Source organism: Meriones unguiculatus (assembly GCF_030254825.1).
Source record: "Meriones unguiculatus strain TT.TT164.6M chromosome Y unlocalized genomic scaffold, Bangor_MerUng_6.1 ChrY_unordered_Scaffold_23, whole genome shotgun sequence".
Taxonomy (NCBI): Eukaryota; Metazoa; Chordata; class Mammalia; order Rodentia; family Muridae; genus Meriones; species Meriones unguiculatus.
In genome coordinates, this window is record NW_026843709.1 from 28,312,797 (window position 1) to 28,337,229 (window position 24,433).

Consider the following 24,433-nt stretch of genomic DNA (forward strand, 5'->3'; position numbering starts at 1 on the left):
CCCAGGCTGTTGTTATTTAAATATGTTGCTCTCTGCCCTCAACTGATAGATCAGTGCCATGTTCTTTTATCCACAGAGATGTTTCCTTCTGCATCAAATGGGCTTGCAAACAGAGACCCACAGTCCAATATTATGCAGAGAGAGGGCTTAAAAGACCCAGCTCTAAATGGGATTTCCATATGAAATTTTTCCTCTCCTCAGAACTCTGTGAATCCTGCAGGAGAAGAGTCAGCAAGACTTAAATACAGGGAATTGAGGACACAAGGAGAACAATACCCTGAGCATCAGGAAGCAGAGGCAGATGATGCAGCCAGCTTTGGTGACATCTGATAAGCTAGGGTCAGATAGAAGTGGGAAAAGGACTTCCCCTATCAGAGATCTAGAGAAAGGGCCTAAGGGTAAAAGAAGAAGGGTGGGTGAGAATGAGAGGAGAAGAGGGAGGGGGCAGCAGAGAGGGAAAAAAGTGAAGAAATCATAATAAATAAATACACAAGAAAAACTGTTATCAAGGTGATGAAGTATAGAGCTCTTTAGGATTGATACCTTCTTCTTGGGGGTGGTGCCAGGATGCTACAAGAATGAACTTGGTGTTCTTTCAGGGACTTGGCTCTGAGATTCTCATCATGTTCTAAAGAGAATATCAACAACAAATAGTTCAACTGATGTATATTTAAAAAGAATTAGTTTGACACATGGGTAGAAAGTTGAGTGTTCGAGCAATTGGAAAAGCAGTGTATATTATTCCAATATATTATTGGAAAAGTGTATATTATATAAAATTCCCACATAAACAATTAAAAATGATATATTGACAACTTTTACAATGACTTGTATCTAGGAGAAAAGATTCCGCTAAAGGAAGGGAGAGTTTGACTCTCTAAGGGATGCTTTCCAGGAACTCATTATGTAGTAGAGAATACTATCTACGAACTAGTGTTTACCCAGCTACCTCAGACCACATGAACTCAGGTGGCACCTCAGAACAAGTTGTCCTACCACCAACACTATGTGTATAGGGTTTGTATAGAGGACACATGTAGGAAACACAGCATATTTTGTGTCCTAGGCATGTAACAGGAATCCATTTCTCTGTCTTGAATGATGATTTTTTTTTACTTTAAAACCCAGGACCAGGAGGGTTCCTCACTGACTACTGAATAGGATACAGCTGCCAATCTAGCTAGGTCAGCCAAGGAAAACCTGCTCATAGTGGGATGGCAACACAAGTGTGAAAGAGCACCGGCTGTCAAATATTTAATTTCCCCCAAGTTCTCCTTTTGCATACTCTGATCTTTTACTCTTTCAGCCAACAAGTCCCAGGAATTGTCTGGTTCCAGTCTCTTCCCCTGTAAGAATCAATACCCCAGGGATTCCCTAGGCGCTGCCAGCCAATTATATCAAAAAGAATGTGAAGGTATGTTTAGTGAGTACACTAGTAACTGGGCAGTTAAAAATAAAAATTTCACATCCACAACCACAGTAGGAGACCACCTTGACATTTGGTATATTCCCCTTAATCCCACATCAATTTGAAGCTTCCCTACTTAGGAAGGTATCCAATTCAATAAACATTAAACTTTCATTTCCTACCTATTATTGTCACAAAGATAAACGGGAATAAAAGTGTGTAATCTGGATAAAGTAATGAGATAAAGGCTTGTTGTGTTTCACAAGAAAAAATTCATTTGTGCACAGGATCAGAGATACTGGACACAGATGAAAGTTTGTTTACTCATCTCTATGGAAACCTCAAGATTTTCTCAGCTGCTGATTGGCTGAGAGGCAGAATGATGTCATGAAATAGATGAAAGCCAGTAAGAGTTTCAGGATATTTATAAACATATTGTAGGCGTGCAGTTTATATAAACTTATATAAACTTCATAAAAGTTTATATGTAACTTTTAAATGCTGACTAAATATGTCACACTGCTCTGGAAGCTTATATACTTTCAACATGAGATATTTTCATGGGGGATAAATATTGGTCATATCTAATGCAAAATAGACAAAGAAAGCTTACAGCTGGCAAAGTACACACTAGCCTAGTTAAGTATTAAAACATCAAAATTTATACGTCATATGTTTAAAATGCAAAACTGTCCATCCCTTATCTAAAAGGGCACAAACAATAGATAACCAAAACAAATGTCAAAACGCAGGTACAACTAACCGTAACCCTAACCTAACACTAAACCTAAGCCTAACATCTAACCCTATCCCTAACCCTAAACTTAACCCTAAACCTAACCTAACCTTAATTAACCCTAATCCTAAACCTAATGCTAAACCTATGCTATGCTGACATCACATTGGTATATTGACCTCAAAATGCTAGTATGACATCACAATAGAATTTTGAGATGACAATGGCATTATATATCTTCAAAATGCTATTATGATATCACTATGGCTGTTTGACATCACAATGATAGTATGACATCAGAAAGGAATTATGACATCACAATTCTGTAATGAGATCACAATAGTGTCATGACATCCCAGTGCTATTATGACATCACAATGTTATTATGACACCAAAGTGCTATTACAACATGATTGTTGTATGACATAACAATGGAATTTTGACATCACAATTTTATTATGACCTCAAAATACTATTATGTTATCACAAAGTTATTTTCACATCATAATGATTGTATGACATCACAATGGAATTATGACATCATATGGTATAATATCACAATGGAATTAGAAAAATCAATGCTATTCTGGCAGCAGCTATTATGACTTCACAATGTTATTAGAACATCAAAATGCTATTAAGGCATCACAAAGTTGTCATGACATTCCAAAGCTTTTATGACACCACTATGCTAACATGACATCAAAATGATATTCCAACATAATTGTGTTATGGCATCGCAATGGCATTATGACCTAAAAATACTATTGCATCATCACAGTACTCTTACATTATGACATCATAATAGTATTATGACATCACAATGGTGTCATGATATCTCAAAGGTATTATGATACACCAATGATATTGTAACTTCACAATGCTATTATGACAACACATTGGTATTTCCACATGATTGAGGTATGTAATCACAATAGAATTTTGATGTCACAATGGCATTAGGACCTCAAAAGTTTATTATGACATCACAATGATAGGACATCACAATGGTGTTATGACATCACAAAGGCATTGTAACAGCAAAATGCTATTATGACAGCAAAATGCTACTATGACATCACAATGGTATTATGACATTAAAATTTTATAATGACATCTCAATGGAATTTCATCATATCAATGGTGTTATGCACCACAATGGTATTATGAAATAACATCAGTGTCATGATATCCTTATGGAATTATGACATCACTATGCTATTATAACTTGGTATTGGTTACTTCTACATGATTGTGTTATGATGTCACAATGGAATTTTGAAATCAAAAAGCTCTTGGGACTTCACAATAGTAAAACTTCACAATGATAGTAGGACATCCAATGCTATGATGACATCACAAAGCTATTATGATATCACAATGGCATCATGACATGAAAATTCATCATGACATCCCAATACAATTATGATACCAAAATTGTTATATACTGATTGGTCGAGAGGGAGAATGAGGTCATGAAACAGCTGAAAGCTGGAGGCAGTTATTAAAAGGGCCAAGTGGAGCGGCTGCTTTAGAGAAAGGATTAACAGTCCTACATGCCTCAATTTGGGCAGCTGAAAGCACACAACCCAGAGATGACAGTTCCTGTGTCCAAGACTCTTAGTTCAGTTAATCTGTCACATATTTCTCTCAAGTGGTCATTAATAAAGTCATGAGCACAGGACATATGACTTTCACATTATCACAGATTCCATTATTATTTGCTAAGTGCACAGATATGTCGACAGTAAATGAATTACTTAGTGGGAAAATGTTCCCTGACCAAGGCAACTCTTTGAACAAAAAACATTTAATTGGGACCTTGCTTGTATTTTTATGGAGAGTATGCATGATGTCACAGCAGCAAGCAGTCATCTTATTGTATTGTAGTCCTTCAGCAAATCAGAGAGCTTTTCATATTTAACCACAAGGGGCAGGCAGACAGAGGTTGACAGAGAAAGAAAGAGCTAGTGAAACAGATTTGTAAATAGAGAGACCGAGACAAACAGAAATATAAATTAACATAGACTGAGAGACAGAGAATCCATTCTGTCTGGTCACTTTCTCTGGGATATCATCCTCAAAGCATACCCTCCTATAATAAAACTCCAATAGAAATTATATTATCTCACAAGTCCATATATCCTAACACTTCCTAGACATTTCCTCAATGGGGACTCCACATATAAATAGATGAGCTTCAAGGAAATATTCAATTCAAATCACCAGGAAGTGGAAGAAGATGGAGGGGTTTCTAGGCTAAAAGAACTTAGTTATCCTGATAGTTTTTAATTTATTACAATGATTCAAGTCCTAGCAACTTCCAAGATCTAAAGAATAGGACTGACAATCTCTTTTTGGGGAAAATGTGGAATATTTCCATAACGGAGTATTCTTCAGGTAAGAAAATAATATGATGTTTCCAAGCCAATGGATATGACCAGGAAAAATCATCTGGGAAAAGTAACTAAAATGGAGAAAAACAAATATCGTATGTATTCACTTATTAAAAGGCCTCTTAATAGTGGGGGATAAAGTTCCAATAGGCCTTCCATTGTGACCAAACCAGTCTTCCACTAGTGGTTACATTGCTATCTCAGTGATCAGTGAGCAATCTTGTTCTTGGGATATACAGTTAAAATTGGGCCTTCAGGACAGAGAAATTGATCTGTGTTAAATGCCTAGGACCCAAGAGCAACTGTGTTTCCTGCTGTGGTCCTCCAGATAAACCCTCTGTAGTGTTAGAGCCAGGACTGCTTGTGCAATGGTGCCACCTGAGCTCATGGTGTCTGAGGTAGTTGGCCATAAGTATCAGCATGTGCTTTGATAGTTTGCAGGGCAGAGCCTTTCAGAGGCCCTCTATGGCAAGTTCCTTACTTGTTCCCTATTTACTCCTTCTTCTGATATTCATCCTCTTTTACTTTCAGCATGGGGATTGAACATTTTGACCACTGTCCTCTCTCTTGATTAGTTTCATTATGTGTACAGATTTTAGCAGGTCTATCTTATATCGTACATGTATATAAGTGAGTATATACCATGTGTGTCTTGCTGGTTCTGGGTGACTCACTCAGGATGTTATTTTCCAGATCCCACCATTTACCTGCAAATTTCATGATTTCCTTATTTTTAATGCTGGGTAATATTCCATTGTGTAGATATATCACAATTTCTGTCCTTCAGTTGAGGAGTGTCTGGGGTGTTTCCAGTTTCTGGCTATTACAAATAAAGCTGCTACAAACATGGTTGAGCAGACATTTTTATTGTGTACTTGAGCCTGGTTTGGATATCTGCCTAGAAGTTGGTAGCTGAATCTTGAGGAAGCGCTATTTCTAGTTGTCTGAGAAAGTGCCAGATTGATTTCCAGAGTGGTTGTACAAATTTACATTCCCACCAGAGTGTTGGAAGGTTCCGCTTTGTTCACAATCTCTCCAGCATGTGTTGTTACTTGAGTTTTTTATCTTGGCCATTCTGATGGGTGTAAGGTGTAATCTCAGGTTCGTTTTGATTTTCATTTCCTTGATGGCTAATGATGGTGAACATTTCTTTAAGTGTTTCTCTACCATTCAATATTCTGGTATTCCTCTACAGAGAATTTTCTATTTTGCTTTGTTCCCCAGTTTTTAATTGGATTAATTGATTGGTTGCTTTCAACTTCTTTTGTTCTTTACATATACTGGGTACATAGAGGCTTAATGAAAATTCTTTCCCAATCTGTAGGCATTCATTTTGTTTTGATGACTATGTGTTTTGCTTTACAGAAGCTTTTCAGTTTCATGAGGTTCCATTTACTGATTGTTACTTTTATAGCCTGTTCCTTTGATTTTCTGTTCAAGAATTTGTCTCTTGTGCGAATGATTTCAATGCTCTTCCCCACGTTTTCTTCTAACTGATTTAATATTTCTGGTTTTATGTTGAGGTCTTTGATGCACTTGGACTTTAGTTTTGTGCAGGATGATGAGTATAGATCTATTTGCATTTTTCCATATGTAGACATCCACTTAGAACAGCACCATTTTTTGAAGATACTATCTTTTTTTCATTGTATGTTTTTGACATCTTTGTCAAAAGTCAGGAGTCCATAAGTGTGTGGGTTTATTTCTGTTTCTTCTATTCGATTCCATTCTGTTTCTATGACAGAACTGTCAAATTTAATTGCTGTTGCTCTATAGTAGTTTGAGATCAGGGATGGACATAACTCCAGATGATCATTTATTGTAGAAGACTGTTTTAGCAATTCTTTCTTTTGTGTTTTTCCACGTGAAGTTGAGAATTTTTCTTTCAAGGTCTGTAAAGAATTGTGTTGGTAATTTGATGGGAAGTGCAATGAATCTGTAGATTGCTTTCGGTAAGATGGCCATTTTACAATGCTAAGCCTACAAAGCTATAAGTAAGGTAAATCTTTCCATCTATGTTAATTCTGACAAGCCATGAGCTTTTCACCTTCTAATATCTTCTTCTAATTCTTTCTTCAGAGACTTGATATTGTTTTCTCATGAAAGTCTTTACCTTGCTTGCTTGTGTTCACACCAATGTACTTTATGTCTTTGATCGAATGCAAGAACACATCAAAGATATCATCCACTTTGACAAAGTAGGCTTTATACCAGGTATGCAACAGTGGTTCAATATACAGAAATACATCAATTTGATCCACCATATTAAAAAAAGGAATGAAAAATAACTATATGATGATCTCCTAAAATGGTGAAAAAGCATTCAGAAATATCCAACATCCATTCAACTTTAAAGTATTGGAGAGATCAGGGATACAAAGCACATATCTAAATACAGCAAAGACAAAATACAGCAAGCCTATAGTCAACATCAAACTAAACACAGAGTAGCTTAAAGCAATGCCACTGAAATCAGAGACAAGGAAAGGATGCCCACTCTCTCCATACCTTTCAACATAGCTCTGGAAGTCCTTGCTAGAGCAATAAGACAGTTGAAGGAGATCAAGGGGATATAGTTTGGAAAGGAAGAAGTCAACTTATCACTATTTGCAGATGATATAATAGTATACATAAGTGATCCCAAAAACTCTACCAGGGAACTCCTACAGCTGATAAACACCTTCAGCAAAGTGGCTGGATACAAAATTAAATCAAAAAAATCAGTAGCCCTCATGTATATAAAAGACAAAAGGGCTGAGAAAGAAATTAGGAAAATAATACCCTTTACAATAGCCACAAATGACAAAAAGTTCCCTGATGTAAACATAAGCAAGCAATTAAAAACTTGTATGAAAAACATTTAAAGTCTCTGAAGAAAGAAATAGAAGAAAATATCAGAAGACAGAAAGATCTTTCATGCTCATGGCTTGGAGGGATTAACATGATAAAAATGGCCATCTTACTAAAGCAATCTACAGATTCAATGCAATTCCTATTAAATTACCAATACAATTCTTTACAGACATTGAAAGAAAAATCCTCAACTTCATATGAAACAACAAAAAACTCAAAATTGCTAAAAACAATTCTCTATAATAAAAGATCTTCAGAGTTATCTCCATCCCTGATCTCAATCTGTTCTATAGAGCAACAGTAATAAAATCATCATGGTATTGGCATATAAATAGACTGGTGGATCAATGGAACCAAAGTGAAGAACCAGAAATAAACTCATACATTTAGGGACACCTGATCTTTGACAAAGATGCCAAAACCATACAATGGAAAAAAGATAGCATCTTCAACAAATGGTGTGGGTCTAACTGGTTGTCTACAAATAGAAGAATGCAAATAGATCCATACTGATCACACTGCACAAATCTAAAGTCCAAGTGGATCAAAGACATTAACATGAAACCAGAAATATGAAATCGGTTAGAAGAAAAAGTGGTGAAGAACCTAGAACTCATTGGTACAGGAAACAACTTCCTGAACAGAACACCAACAACATAGGCTGTAAGAACAACAATCAATAAATGGGACCTCATGAAACTGAAAAGCTTCTGTAAAGTGAAAGACATGTCATCACAACAAAACGACTGCCTACAGATTGGGAAAGAATCTTCACAAACACTTTATTTGTCAGAGGGCTAATATCTAGTATATATAAAGAACTCAGGAAGCTGAAAAGCAACAAAACAAGCAATCCAATTTAAAAAATGGGGAACAGAGCTAAACAGAGAATTCTCTATAGAGGAATATCGAATGATAGAAAAACACTTAAAGAAATGCTCAATATCACTAGCCATCAAGGAAATGCAAGTCAAAATGACCCTGAGATTTCACCTTACACCCACAACAATGCCCAAGATCAAAAACTCAAGTGACAGCACATGCTGAAGAGGTTGTGGACAAAGAGGTACCCCCTCCACTGCTGGTTGGAATGTAAACTTGTACAACCACTCTGAAAATTAATCTGGCAATTTCTCAACAACTAGAAATAGTGCTTTCTCAAGACCCAGCTATACCACTCATAGGCATATATCCAAAAGAGGCTCAAATACACAATAAGGACATTTGCTCAACCATGTTTGTAGCAGCTTTATTTGTAATAGCCAAAACCTGGAAACAACCCAGATGCCCCCTAACTGAAGAATGTATACAGAAGTTGTGGTACATCTACACAATAGAGTATTACTCAGCAATGAAAAATAAGGAAATCATGAAATTTGAAGGTAAATAACAGGACCTGGAAAGGATCATCCTGAGTGAGTTGTCCCAGAAGCAGAAAGACCCACACAGTATAAACTCACTCATATAGACATATAATATAGGATAACCCTACTAAAATTGTACATCTAAAGAAACAAATCATGAGGAAGGACTCTCGCTACTATGCTCAATCCCCGTCCCTAAAGGCAAAGTTGATAGACATCAGAAGAAGAGGAAAAGAGGAACAAGTTAGGAACCTGCCAGAAATGGCCTCTGAAAGGCTCTGCCCTTCAGAGAATCAAAACAAATGCTGAGACTTATGGCCAACTGTTGTGCAGAGTGAACAGAATCTAATGAAAAAAGTGGGAAATAGTAAGATCTGGAGAGGACAGGAACTCCACAAGGAGAGCAACAGAATCAGAAAACTTGAACACAGGCAGCATTCCAGAGCCTCATACTCCAAACAATTACCATTCATGGAGATGACCTAGAACCCCTGCCCAGATGTAGACCATGGCAGTTCAGTTTCCAAGTTGGTTCCATATTATTGGTAACAGGAACTGCCTCTGACATAAACTGATTGGCCTGCTATGATCACCTCCCTATGATGGATGAGCAGCCTTACCAGGACACAGAAGATGACAATGCAGCCTCTCCTGATGATATCTGATAGATGAAGATCAGAAGGCAGGAGAGGGGGACCTCCCTTTTCAGTGGATTTGAGGATGGGCATGTGTGAAGAAGGGAGAGGGAAGGTGGGACTAGGAGGGAAGGAGGTGGAGCTTATGGGGGGATACAATATGAATAAAGTATAATTCATAAAAGTTAAAACAAAAAAAGAACAGGACAGAAAATCTCCTTTGGGGAAAATGTGGAATACTTCATAATGTAGTTTGATTCAGCTAACAAAATGACATCACAATGGTGTTATTCCATCACAATGCTATTATAATATTACAATGCTATTATGAAAATACAATGCTATTATGCCATCACAAAGATATGACCTTACAATGCTGATATGATGTCACAATGGTTTGATGACATCACAGTGCTATGATGACTTCACATGCTTTTATGACATCAGAATGGCATCATGACATCAAAATTCATCAAGACATCTGAATGTTATGATGATATCACAGGGTATTATGATATGACAATCACATTATTAAATCAATAGGCTATTATTACATCACAATGGGTTTATGAGATCAATATGCTATTATGACATAACAATACTATTATGACATCACAATACTATTGTGACATGCTTGTGTTATGACATCACAATGGAATTATGTCATTACAATGCTATTGTGACTTCACAACGGTATGACATTCAATGACATCCAGACATCTCAATGCTATGAATACATCACAATACAATTATCATCACAATGGTATGACATTAGATGCTATGATGACATCACATTGCCATTATGTAGCACAATGGTGTTATGACTTCACAATGCTATTATGACATTACAATGCTATTTTTACATCACAATAATATGATGACATCAAATGCTATTATTATATCACAATGTAATGATGACTTCACAACCAGATGATGTCACAATTGTATTAGGATATCACAATTGTATTAGGATATCACAGTACTATGACAAGATAACAAAGCTATTATCAGAGCAAAAGGTATTAGGATATCATAATGCTAATATGACCTCAAAATGATATTCCAACATGACCAATGGTATTAAGACATCACAATGCTATTATGTTTTCACAAAGCTACTATGATATCATAATGTTATAATGACATCACCATGATATGACATCACAATGATATTATGAAATCACAATGTTGTTATGACATCACCATGCTATGATGATATCACAATTGTTTTATGATATCAAAATTCATCATGACATCCCAATGGTATTATGGCAGCCCAATGTTATTAATACATGATTGTGGTATGATGTCAAAATAATATTTTTATATAAAAATGGTATTATGATATCACAATGGTATTATCACATTTCAATGCTATGAAGATATTAATCACAATGCAATTATTTCATCACAATGGTATTATGACATAACAATGCATTGATGACATCACAATGCTATAATGTATCACAATGTTATAATAACTGCACAATGGTTACATGACATTACCATGCTATTATGACATCACAAAGCTTCTATTACATCACAAAGCTATTATGACATCACAATGCTGTTATTACATCACAATGCTATTATGCTATCACAATGGTGTTATGACTTCATAATGCCATAATGACCATAATATTGTATGATGACATCACAATGGTATGATATCATTCTGCTATTATGACATCACAAAGTTATTATGACATCATAATGTTATTAAGACATCACAATGCTATTATGATATCCCAATTGTATTGTGACATCACAATGCTATATAACTTCCCAATGCTAACATGACATCACAATGATATCATTAAGTCACAACCGGATGACTTCAAAATGGCATTCAGATATAACAGTGCAAATAAGACATTATCATGCTATCATGTCATCACGATGGGGTTATGACTAAAATATGTTTTTCTGACATCACAATGGTATAATGGCATCACAATGATATTATTATATCACAATGCAATTATGACATCTCAATGCTATTAGGAAGTCACAATAATATGAATTCACAATGCTATAGTTCAACACTAAGATACTTTGACATCACAATGCTATTATAATATCAATATTTTGCTACTTTGACATTACAATGCTATTATGACATCACAATGGTATTACAACAGGATTGTAGTATGACATCACAAAGGAATTTTGACATCAAAATGCAATTATGGTTTCACAACAGTATGACTTCACAATGATATTAGGACATAACAATGATATTTTGATATATAATGCTATTATGACATGTGCTATTTTGACATGATTGTGGCATAATATCATCATGAAATTTTCATATCATAATGCTATGATGGTATCACAATGCTATTATAACATCATAAAGCTATTATTACATCACAGTGTTATTACATCTAAATGGTATTATAACATCACAATGACATTACAATGGTTATATGAAATCACAAAGCTATTATATCATCACAATGTTGTTATGATATCACAATGGTATTGTGAATATCACAATAGTATGAAATCTAAATGCTATTATGAAATCACAATGATATTAGGACATCTCAATGCTATGATGACATCACAATACTGTTATGCTATCATAATGGTGTTAGGACTTCACAATGCTATTATGACATCACAATGATATAACAGCACATTGCTATGATGACAACACAATGATATTATGACATCAAAATGACCACATGACATCACAATGGCATCATGACATCAATATTCATTATTATATCTCAATGCTATTATGACATCACTATGATATGACATCACAATGTCATTTTGATATCACAATGCTGTTATGATATCACAGTGATGTTAGGATTTCACAATGCTCTTATTACATAACAATGCGCTTATGACATCATACTGATATGACATCACATTTATTTGATGACCTCACAATGGGATTATGGCATCATGGCATCAAAATTCATCATGACATTCTAAAGCTCCTAGGGTATCACAATGCTATTACAACACGATTGTGGTGACACATCACAATGGAATTATGACATTATACTGCTATGAATTTTATTCTGACATCTCAAAGTTTTTATGTCATTAAAATTGTGTCATGACATCTCAGTGCAATTATAACATCACCATGGTATTATGATATCTCAATTATATTATCTTATCACAATTGTATTATGATATAACAATTTTATTATGACATCTCAATGGTGTCATTACCTCTCAGTGATATTATGACATAACAATGGAATGATGATGTCACTACGGTGTCATGACATCCCAATGGTATTATAATATCACAAATGTATTTCAACATACTGTGATATGTAATCACCATGGAATTTTCATGTCACAATGGCATTATGACCTCAAAAACATTATTATGATATCACAATTATCTGACATCTCAATGCTATTTTGACATCATTATGGTAGGACATCACAGTGGTGCTATGACATCACAATGGTATTATGACATCACAAAGGCATAAAAACATCAAAATATTATTATGATATCAAAATGCAATTTTAGTATGACATTCCAGTACAATTATGACATCTCAATGGCATTTTGACATCACAATGATATTATGAGATCAAAATGACATTTGACCTCAAAATGGTATGACATTTCAATGCTATTATGACATCACAATGATAGGACATCACAGTGGTGTGAAGACACCACAGTGCTATGAAGACATTACAATGTTATTATGCTTTCACAAAGATATTATGACATCCCATGCTTTTATGACATCAGAATGTTATGATGATATCACAATTCTCTTACAAAATAACAATGCTCTTAGGACATGATTGTCTTATGACATCACAATGGAATTAGGACATTACAATGCTATTAAGACTTCACAAGGGTATGATTTTTTCAATGATATTAGGACATTTCAATGCTATTATGCCATTACAATACTATTATGTTTTCTAATGCTTTTATGACTTCAAAATGGTATTATGACACCACAATGCCATTTTGACAAAAATTTATTATGACATCAAAATGGTATTATGGCCTCATAGTACTATTATGACTTAACAATGCTTTTATAATATCTCATTGCTATTAAAACATCACAATGATGATGCTGTTATGACATCACAAAGGTATTTTGACATCACAATGCTATTATGACATTATAAATTCATGACATCCCAATGGTATTATTTCACAATGCTACTATGACATCACAATGCTATTATGACATCATAATGGTATTATAACTTCGCAATGATATTATGACATGATTTTATATGATATCACAATAGAATTTTGACATAAAAAACTATTGTGACTTCACAACTGTAAGACTTCACAATTATATTAGGACATCCAATGCTATGATGACATCCCAATGCTATTATGATATCACAATGGTTAGGTGCTGCTTGGCCAAGAGGGAGAATGAAATCAAGAAACATATGAAAGCCAGTAAGAGTTTCTGGATCCAGTTAATAGAAAGGCCAATTGGACAGCCTGCTTGAGAGAAAGGGTGAACAGCCCTACATGCCTCAATATGAGATGCTGAAACCACACAACCCAGAGATGACAGTTCCTGTGTCCAGAAAAAGTGTCACATATTTCTTTCAAGTGGTCATTAGTTAAAGTCATGTGTCCTTGGCATGTGACTTAAATATTATCACAGATTCCAATACTATTTTTTAAATGTACAGATAAGTCTTCAGCCACTGAATTACTTACTGTGAAAACGCTCTGAGCAAGGCAAATCTTTGAACAAAAAGTGTTTATTTAGGACCTTGCTTATATTTTTAGAGACCATCCATGATGTCACATCAGCAAGAGGATAACTTGTTGTAGTCCTTTAACAGAACTGAGAGCTTTTCCTACTGAACAATGTGCAGCAGGCAGAAAAAAGGAGACTGAGAAAGAAAAAGAGAGAATGAGCTAGAGAGACAGATTCAGAAATAGAGAGATGGAGACATACAGAAACAAATATATAAAGTGATAGAGACAGAGAGATAGAAACCCATTCTGTCCGGTTACTAACATGGGCATAGAAATCTTACAGCACACCCTCCTATCATGTAACTCCAATATGAATTACATTATCTAACAAGGCCTTACATCCTAACGCTTGCAAAATATTTCCTCACTGGGAACTAAACAAGTAAAGAGATGCGCTTCAAGGAGACATTGCAATTCAAATCATCAAGAAGAGGAAGAAGATAGAGGGACATATAGCTAAAAGAAAATGGTTATCCTGAAAGTTTGTCATTCAATATAATGAATAAAGTCCCAGAAACTTGCAAGGACTAAAAAGCAGAACTGACAACCTCCTTTGGAGCAAGTGTAGAATATTTCCAAAACGAAGAATTATTCACTTAAGAAGATGACCTCATGATATTTTGAGTCAAATAGATGTAACCAGGAAAAATAATCCTTTGTAAAGTAACTAAAATGTATTAAGACAATGTGGTATGTAATCACTTATTAGAAGATCTCCTAATAGTGAGGGATAAATTAATTCTAAAAAAACAGTTTTCTACTACTGGGGTTGGGTGGCAGTAAATTAAGCTCTGAGCAAGGGCATCCTATGGATATTTTCAAACAACCCAGGCTATTGTTATTAAAATATGCTGCTCTCTGCCTGTAAATGATTGATCAGGACCATGTTCTTGGATGGACAGAAATGTTTCCTTCTGCATCAAATTGGGTTGTATATAGAGACCCACAGTCTGATATTATGCAGAGAGAGACCTTAAAATACCCAGCTCTAAATGGAATTTCCAAATGAAATTCTCCCTCCCCTCAGAGCTGTGGGAATCCTGCAGGAGAAGAGGCAGAAAGACTGTCATAAGTAGAGAGAATTGAGGACACAAGGAGAACACTGTCTTGAAAATCAGGCCACAGAGAAAGATGATGCAGCCAGCCTTGATGAGATCTGATAATCTAGGGTAAGATAGCAAGGGGAGGAGGACCAACCCTAAAAGAGAACTAGAGACAGGTCATAGGGGTAGAATAAGGAGGCTGGTTGGGACTGGAAGGAGAAGAGGGAAGGGGCAGCATAGGGGATACAAATGAACAAATTGTAAGTAATAAATATGTAAGAAAATCTGTGATCAAGGTGATGAAGGATAGAGGTCTTCAGGACTGATGGCTTGTTCTTGGAGGTGGTGCCAGGGTGTGGCAACGATGAACTCAGTTTACTTTAAGAAACTTGGCACTGAGACTCTGATTATGTTCCAATGAATAAATAAACAACACATACTTCAAATGATGCATTTTAAAGAAAAAATAATTCAGTGTGACCGATGGGTAGGAATTTGAACCTGGGATCAATAGAAAAGGACTGTAATGTATATTATATAAAATTCTCACATAAGCAATAAAATATCATGTTGACAACTTTTACAATGAAATGTAACTTGGAGAAAAGATTCCACTAAAGGAGGACAGAGTTAGACTTTGTAAGGCATGCTTTCCAGGAACTCATTAGGTAGCAGAGAATCCTAGCCTTGAACTAATAATTACCCATCTACCTCAGAACCCATGAGCTCAGGTGGCACCTCTGAATTTGCTGTCCTGACACTAACGCTACATTTCGAGTGTTTGTCTGGAGGACCAAAGCAGAAAACACAGCAGCTCTTGTGTACTAAGCATATAAAAAGTCCCATTTTTTTTGTCCTGAAGGTTGAGTTTGAAATTTAATCCCTAGGACCAGAATTTGTTCCTCAATGACCACTGAGTAGGATACAGATAACAATCCAGCTTAATCTGCCAAGGCAACCCTGCTCATAGAGGGTTGCCAATACAGCACCAGCTACCAAATACTTTATTGCCCATCAGTTCTCATTTACACTCACAAATAATTCTTTGTTTCAGCCAAACCAGTCCCAGGAATTATATGGATTCCCTGCTCTTAAAGAATCAATACCCCAGGGTACCCTAGGACCCTGTCAGCCTACTTTTTCAATACGAATGTGAATGTACATTTAGGGAGGATGGGAATAACTGCTCTGTTCAAAGTCACATCCTTGGAAATTTCAGACCCAAGGCGATAGTAGGAGACTACCTTGTCTTTCTGTACATTCCCCTTAATGCCACATTACTTTGAAGCTTCCCTACTTAGGAAACCATCCAACTAAATGAACATGAAAGTTTCATTTCCTACCTGACATTGTCACAGAGGTAAACAGGAGTAAAAGTGTGGGCTCTGGATAAAGGGATGAGATAAAGGCTTGTTTGTTTTTGAAAGAAAAGTCACATATGCACAGTTTCAGACTGGACACTTTGGATCATTTGTTTATTCATCTTCACAGAAACCTCAAGATTTTCTCAGGTGCTGAATGGCTGAGAGACAGAATGATGTCATGGAACATGTGAGTAAGTGTTTCAGAAGCCAGTTATTTAAGGGCCAAGTGGATAGTGTACTTGAGAGAAAGCCTGAGAAGCCCTATATGCCTCAATCTGGGCAGCAGAAAGCACACAAAGCAGAGATGTTACTTCCTGTGTCCAATACTCTTAGTTCAGGGAGAGTGTCACATATTTCTTTCAAGTGCTCTTTAATAAAGTCACTTATCCTGGACATGTGATTTTCACATTATCACAGATTCCATTATTATTTGTTAAATGCATAGATATGTCATCAGTCAGTGAAAAACTTACTGTTAAAATGCTCCCTGACCAAGGCAAAACCTGTAAAAAAAGAAGCATTTAATTTGGACTGTGCTTTTATTTTTACAAAGATCATCCATCATGTCAGGTCAGCAAGCAGTCATCTTGCTGTACTCCTTCAGCAGATCTGAGAACTTTTCATAAGGAACACAACTGGCAGGCAGATAGAGGGAGACAGAGAGAGAAAGATCTAGAGAGACAGATTCAGAAATAGAGAGACTTAGTGACAAAAATTAAGATATAGAGTGATAGAGACCGAGATACAGAGTCTCAATTATGTCTGGTCACCACCATTGGCATATCAACCTCAAAGCACACCCTTCTATCATACAACTCCAATAGGAATTATATTATTTAACATTACCATAACTCCTATCCCCTCCCAGACATTTCCTCACTGGAGAATCCACTATATTTAGACAGCTTGCAGGGGATATTGCAATTCAAATCACCAGTAAGTGGAAGAAGATGGAGAGAGTTCTTGGCTAAAAGAACATAGCTATCCTTACAGTTTCTCAATCAATACAATGATTAAATTCCCAACAACTTCCAAGGTCTAAAGACAGGACTGATTATCTTCTTCAGGAAAAACGTGGAATATTTCCATAACTGAGTATTCTTCAGCTAAGAAAATGAAATCATTTTATTTTCAGGCAAATGGATGGAACCAGGAAAAATTATCCTGGGTAAAGTAACTACAATGCAGAAAGACAAATACGTTATGTTTCACTTATTAGGAGGTTTTCAACTAGTGGGGATATTGTTCCAATAGGCAATTTATTGTGACCAAACCAGTGTTGCACTGGTGGGATTTGGGGGCAGTTAATTGAGTTATTGAGCCAGGGCATCTTATGCAAATTTTAAGCAACCCAGGATGTTGTCATTAAAATATGTTGTTCTCTCCACTCAACTGATAGATCAGTGCCATATTCTTGAATCCACAGAAATGCTTCCTTCTGAATGAAATGATTCAGAGACCCACAGTCCAATATTATGCAGAGAGTGAGACCTTAAAACATTTCCCAGTTCTAAATGGGTTTCGCTTGAAAATTCTTTCTCCCCTCTCTGTTCCTCTCTGCCCTCAACTGATAGATCAGTGCCATATTCAGGTATCCACAGAGATGGGATTTCATAAGACACCCACAATCTGATATTATACAGAGACAGACCTTAATACACCCAGCTCTAAATGGGATTACCCTAGGGAATTCTTTCTCCTCTCAGAGCTCTGGGAAGCCTGCAGGAGAGGAGGCCAAAGAGTGTCATAAGTAGAGGGAATTAAGGACACAAGGAGAATAATGCTTTGAAAATCAGGCCACAGAGGAAGATGATGCAGCCAGCCTTGATGAGTCCTGAGAAGTTAGGGTCAGAGAGAAGGGGGAGGAGGAACTCCCCTATCAGAGAACTAGAGAAAGGTCATAGGGTTAGAAAACAGGAGGGTGGGTGCAACTGGAAAGAGAAGAGTGAGGTGGCAGCAGAGGTGATACATTGTGAACAAATCGTAATAAATAAATACACAAGAAAAACTCATCAAAGGGATGAAGTATAAACCTCTTCAGGACTGATGACCTCTTCTTGGATGTGGGTGCAGGGTGCAGCAACGATGAACTCGGTTTTCTTTAAGGGACTTGGACTGAGGCTGTGATCATGTTCCAATGAATATATGAACAACACATACTTGAATTGGTGCATTTTAAACAGAAAAAAATTAGTGTGACACATGGTTATGAATTTGAGCTGGGAGCAGTGGAAATGGACTGTATTGTATATTATATGAACTTCCCACATAATTAGTAAAAAATATGTTGACAACTTTTATAATGACTGTGAAAATGGAGAAAAGATTCCACTGAACAAGCAGTCCTGGCACTAACACTACGTTTAGATCGTTTGTTTCCACTGAAGGAAATACAGCTGCTCTTGTGTCCTACCCCTATAGTATGCACCAATTTCTTTGACCTGAAGGCCTAGGAATAACCCTCCCAGGACCAGGAGGCTTTCTCACTGATCACTGAGTAGGACACAGCTTGCTTGAGAGAAAGCTTGAGCAGCCCTACATACCTCAATCTGGGTAGTTGATAGACAACAACCCAGTGATGACAGTTCTTGTCCAATTCTTAGTTTAGAAATAGTGTCACATATTTCGTTTAAATGGAATTTTAGGTAACTGGGCTGGAGAATTCGATACTACGATGGAGCAGCTGAGAGTGGCCATTGTCACAGTAAATTCTACCAGAGTGGACACAGGACTAGCCACAGGATTATCATCATGGATTGCTGCAGCCATGAATCATCTGAAGGAATGGGCGGGCATGGGAGCGTTAGGCCTTCTGGTGTTGGTCTCCTTGGTTTGCCTGTGGTATATATGCAAGATTAGAGTCTCACAACAGTGTGATGCAGCCATGATCATTCAGGCCTTTACAGCCATTGAAGCAGGACATTCTCCCCAAGCATGGTTGGATACCATAAAAAGCTAAAATGTTACGCTCAGGATGCGAGGCTAAGCACTGCATTCAGGGTCAGCCGCTTTGGACCCAGAGAAGAGCATGTCTGGTTGCATGCAGGTTGATGCCCCAGGTCCCGTCTCTGAGAAAAAGGTATCAGACGGGTCTGATGCTCTTTGGGTGGATGACACCTAAATGAACATCAGTACAAAGTCCCAATTTATTTCTAATATCAGAGATCAGACCTCTACTCTTGCCTGATGCGTCTAAAACAAAAAGGGGGAACTGTAGAGAGCTGCGGAATGCTATGCCTTAAAGATGGAGCTGGTTTCTGCCTTCCACCTTCCCGATGGTGAGTGCTCTCTGTCACGAACAATTCCACATTTGGCTAAGGTTGAGGATCTGGCTTGCTTCCATGTATGTGGACCTATCTGCATTGCCCACGTGGCATGCCTGGGTTGGCTACCCAGAGGCTATTTAAGCTGTGGGCTGGCTTTCCCCAGGATCCGAGGATTATTCAAGGTTCCTGAATAAACTGCATTGAAAAAAAAATAAAATAAAATAAAAGGCTTTTCTGACATAGAGGAAATTCAGCTCCTGGCAGCACCTCCATTGTACTCTATGGAAGATGATGAGCACCAAAGACTCTCTACCTGGAGTTTGCTTCCTATGTGGCAGAGCAGGCTACTGTGCAAAAAACTGCCCCCTATGTTAACTGCTGACAAAATGCTGTCTAAACTGTGGACAAGCAAGACACTGGAAGTTGATTGTCCCACTTTGCATAGACAAAGGAGGACAGTCCTTCGAAATTTCTGCTTCACAGAAAAGGGAAGCAAACCTTTTGGGCCTAGTGGCCAAAGATGGATGCCCCACTGACAGGAATTTTGGATGACTATCCAGGTAGCTATTAGTCTCCATCAATTATATAGACTTGGAAGCTACTTGCTTTGCATTTCCTTCTTACTCAGGTAAAATTTATCCTTCTCAGGTCTCTGATGTGGTTGAAGACTAGAGAGTTGAATAGTTTTAGTTATAGACTAGATAGTTATAGTTTTCCTTGTTATCAGAGTCTAGAAATGAAAAACTCATAAAAGTGGTTTAAAGTTTTTAAAGATCGGAAGAGATAAAAGTTGTTTAGAATCAAACAAATGTTTTAAGATCTAAGAGATATTTTAAGGTTGGCAAATGCAAGTTATGGTGATTAGAGGATATAAAAGCTTATATGATGTTAGGTAGTGATTTAGGTAATAGAAGTGATTTAGGTAGCGAACTTTGGACTCACCAAGGTAAGATAGATAGTTGATCACTTTCTCCAAGGTTTCCAAATACACATTGACTAGACATTGTAAATGTAGTTCTTACCTGATAGTTTTCATAATTGTTCTTATTTTATATAGTTTATTGATGTTAGAGATAAAGATATTTCCTGGACTAAAAGGAGATGTTAGGAGTGACCTTTTAAAATTGTGTGAAGGTGTGTCTCTGTATTTTTTGTACAAATGCTAATTCTGTATCACCAGGGAGATAAGCGCTGGCAGGATTTTGGTATTGTAATTTTTGTGGCCCATCACCAGGTTTTCTATTTGAAAATGCTCACCCTTTCTCACCTGATTAAAGGCAACATGAAATATGAAAAAAAAAGAGGTCATTAATAAAATTGCCTGGTATGCCAGCAAAATGGAATTTTGACATCACAATGGTATTATTATGTCACAATACTATCATGATATCACAATGCTATTATGACATTACAATGGGTTATGACCTCTATATGCTATTATGACATCACATTGATATTAAGACATCACAATGGAATTATGACATCACAATGCTATCATGATATCACAATGTTATTATGTTCTCCAATGGCATGAATTCACAATGGAATTATAATATCACAATAATAATATAACATAACAATGCAATTATGACATCACAATGCTATTACGACATCATTATGGTATGACATCACAATGGAATTTTCAGTTCAAAGTGGCATTATGACTTCAAAATACTACTATAACACCACAATGTTTTGTGACATAACAATGATATCATGATATTATAAGGTATTATGATATCACAATAGTATGACCTCACAATGCTATGATGACTTCCCAATGGTATTATGACATCAACATGGTATGATGACATAACAATGTTGTCATGATATGCCAATTGTTTATGACATCCCAATGTATTATGACATCACAATGCTATTATGACATCACAATGCTATTATGACTTCACAATGCTATTATGACATCACAATTCTATTATATCGTCACAATGCTATGACATCGCAATGGTGTTATAGCATCACAATAGTATAATGGCTTAACAGTGGTATGTTGTATGTGATGATTCATATTCACTATTGGTTTATATTTTATTAATGCTTGCTGTTAATCCTAAACAGCTGTATAACCAATTCACCACATAGAGCCTGGGCTTATTTAGTTAACTTAAAACACTTTGCTGGTCAATAGTTACTCCTTCCTAAAACATCAAGCCCTTATAGTTTTCTAACATTTAGATTTTACCCATTATACTTGCTTTTTGTAAAGTCTTAGGTCTGGTTCATTCTCTCCACACTGTTCCAAGATCTCTCCTCCTGCTGTGCTCTCCAAGCTCTGCTTACTAGCCCTGTCTCCTTCCACTCATTTCCTGCCCTCTGGCTCTTCCTATCACTCATCATTGTGGCTAGTTCTTTTATTCAGGCTTGTTTACACAAATTTGAGACAGGATGCATAGAATAAATATCACAATGCAATATCCGGATTGAAACTAGAGAGTGCGGGGTATAAATCAGCATTTAAATGAACAAAGGTAAGGTGTATGGATTTCAAAAAGACATTATACCTACAATGTTAGGAAAAGTCATAGTGCTATTATGATATCACAATGCTACTATGAAATCACAGTAGGGTTACAACCTCAATATTCTATCATGACATCAAAAGGATATTATGACATCAAAATATTATTGTGACATCACAATGGTATTATTAATTCACAATGCTATTATGACTTCACAAAGTTATTATGAGATCACATTTCTATTATGACAGTACATTGATATTATGACATCACAACTTTATCATGAAATATCAATGGTATTATGTCATCACAATGGTGTCATGACATATCAGTGCTATTATGACATCACAATGGTATTATGACATAACAATGGTGTCATGATATTCAATGGTATTACGACATCACAATTCTATTATATCTTCATAGTGTGACTATGACATCACAGTGAATTTTGAAATTAAATTTCATTATGACCCCAAATTCTATTATGATATCACATTGGCATTTTGAGTTCACAATCATAGTATTTTATCACAATTGTATTATGACATCACAATGCTATTCTGATATGATTGTGGAGTGACACCACAATTGAACTTTAACAACACTATGGCTTTATGAACTGAAAAATAGTTTTATGACATCACATTGCTCATATAACATAAATATCAACGGTATCATAACAACACGATGATATGTTATCACAATACGTTCATGACATCTCAATTATATTATGCTATCACAATTGTATTATGACACCACCGTTTTTATGACATCATATTGGTGCTATGTCATCTCAATTGTGTCATGACATCTCAGTGTTATTATGATTTCACAATGCTATTAGGATATCACACTGATATTATGACATGGTATGATATCACAATGAAATTATAAACTCAAAAAATAATAATATAACATAACAATGCAATTACAACATCCTAATGCTATCCTGACATCACCTGAGTCTTATATCATTACAGTAATATGACATCACAATATTGTTTTGAAAACATCATAATACTATTATAACATCACAGTGGTATTATGACATCAAAATGCTATAAGGACTTCACAAAGCAGGTCACCTCAATGTTAGTATGACATCACTATGGTTTTATGACTTCACAATTTATATGACATTACAATCCTATTGTGATACCAAAATATTATAACATCACCATGTTATTTTGACATCGCAAAGATATGATATCACAATGCTATTATGATATCATATTGTATGTTATCACAATGCAATTAGAACATCAAAATAAATAATATAACAATGCAATTAGGATATCACTATACTATTATGACAGCTCACTGTTATAACATCCAATGCTCGATTTCACAGCAGTTTTATGAAATCACAATGCTGTTATGACTTCACAATGGTATTAGAACATCACAATGCTATTATGACAGCACAAAGTTTTCATGACATCCCAATGCTTTTATGAAGTCACAATGTTATAATGACATCATAATGGTATTCTAACATAATTGTTGCATGACATCACAATGGAATTTTGATATCACAGTGGCTTTATGACCTAAAAAATTTATTATGACATCACAATGGTCTGACATCTCAATGCTATTATGATATCAAAATGGTATTATGACATAACATTTGTGTCATGATATCCCAATGGCATTTTGATATAACAATGGTATCATAACATCAGAATAATATTATGATATAAAAATGCCAATATGTCTTCACAATGGTACAACATTACAATGGTATTATGATATCACAATGGCATAATCACTTCAAAATGTTATTACAACACCACAGAACTATGATGACAACACAATGGCAATATGAAATAAAAATGCTATTATGACCTCACAATTGTATTTTGACTTCACCATGGTATTGTGACATCACAAAAATATTCTGAGATCACAATTGTAATATGACATCACAACTTTACTAGGCCCTCTCAACAGTTTTATGTCCTCACAATTGTGTAATGACATCGCAGTGCTCTTATGACATCACCATGGTATTATAACATCTTAATTATATTATGACATCACAACTTTTTTTAGGACTACTCAATGGTTTTATATCATCACAATTGTCTCATGACTTCTCAGTTCTCTTATGACATCAAAATGGTATTATGACATCACAA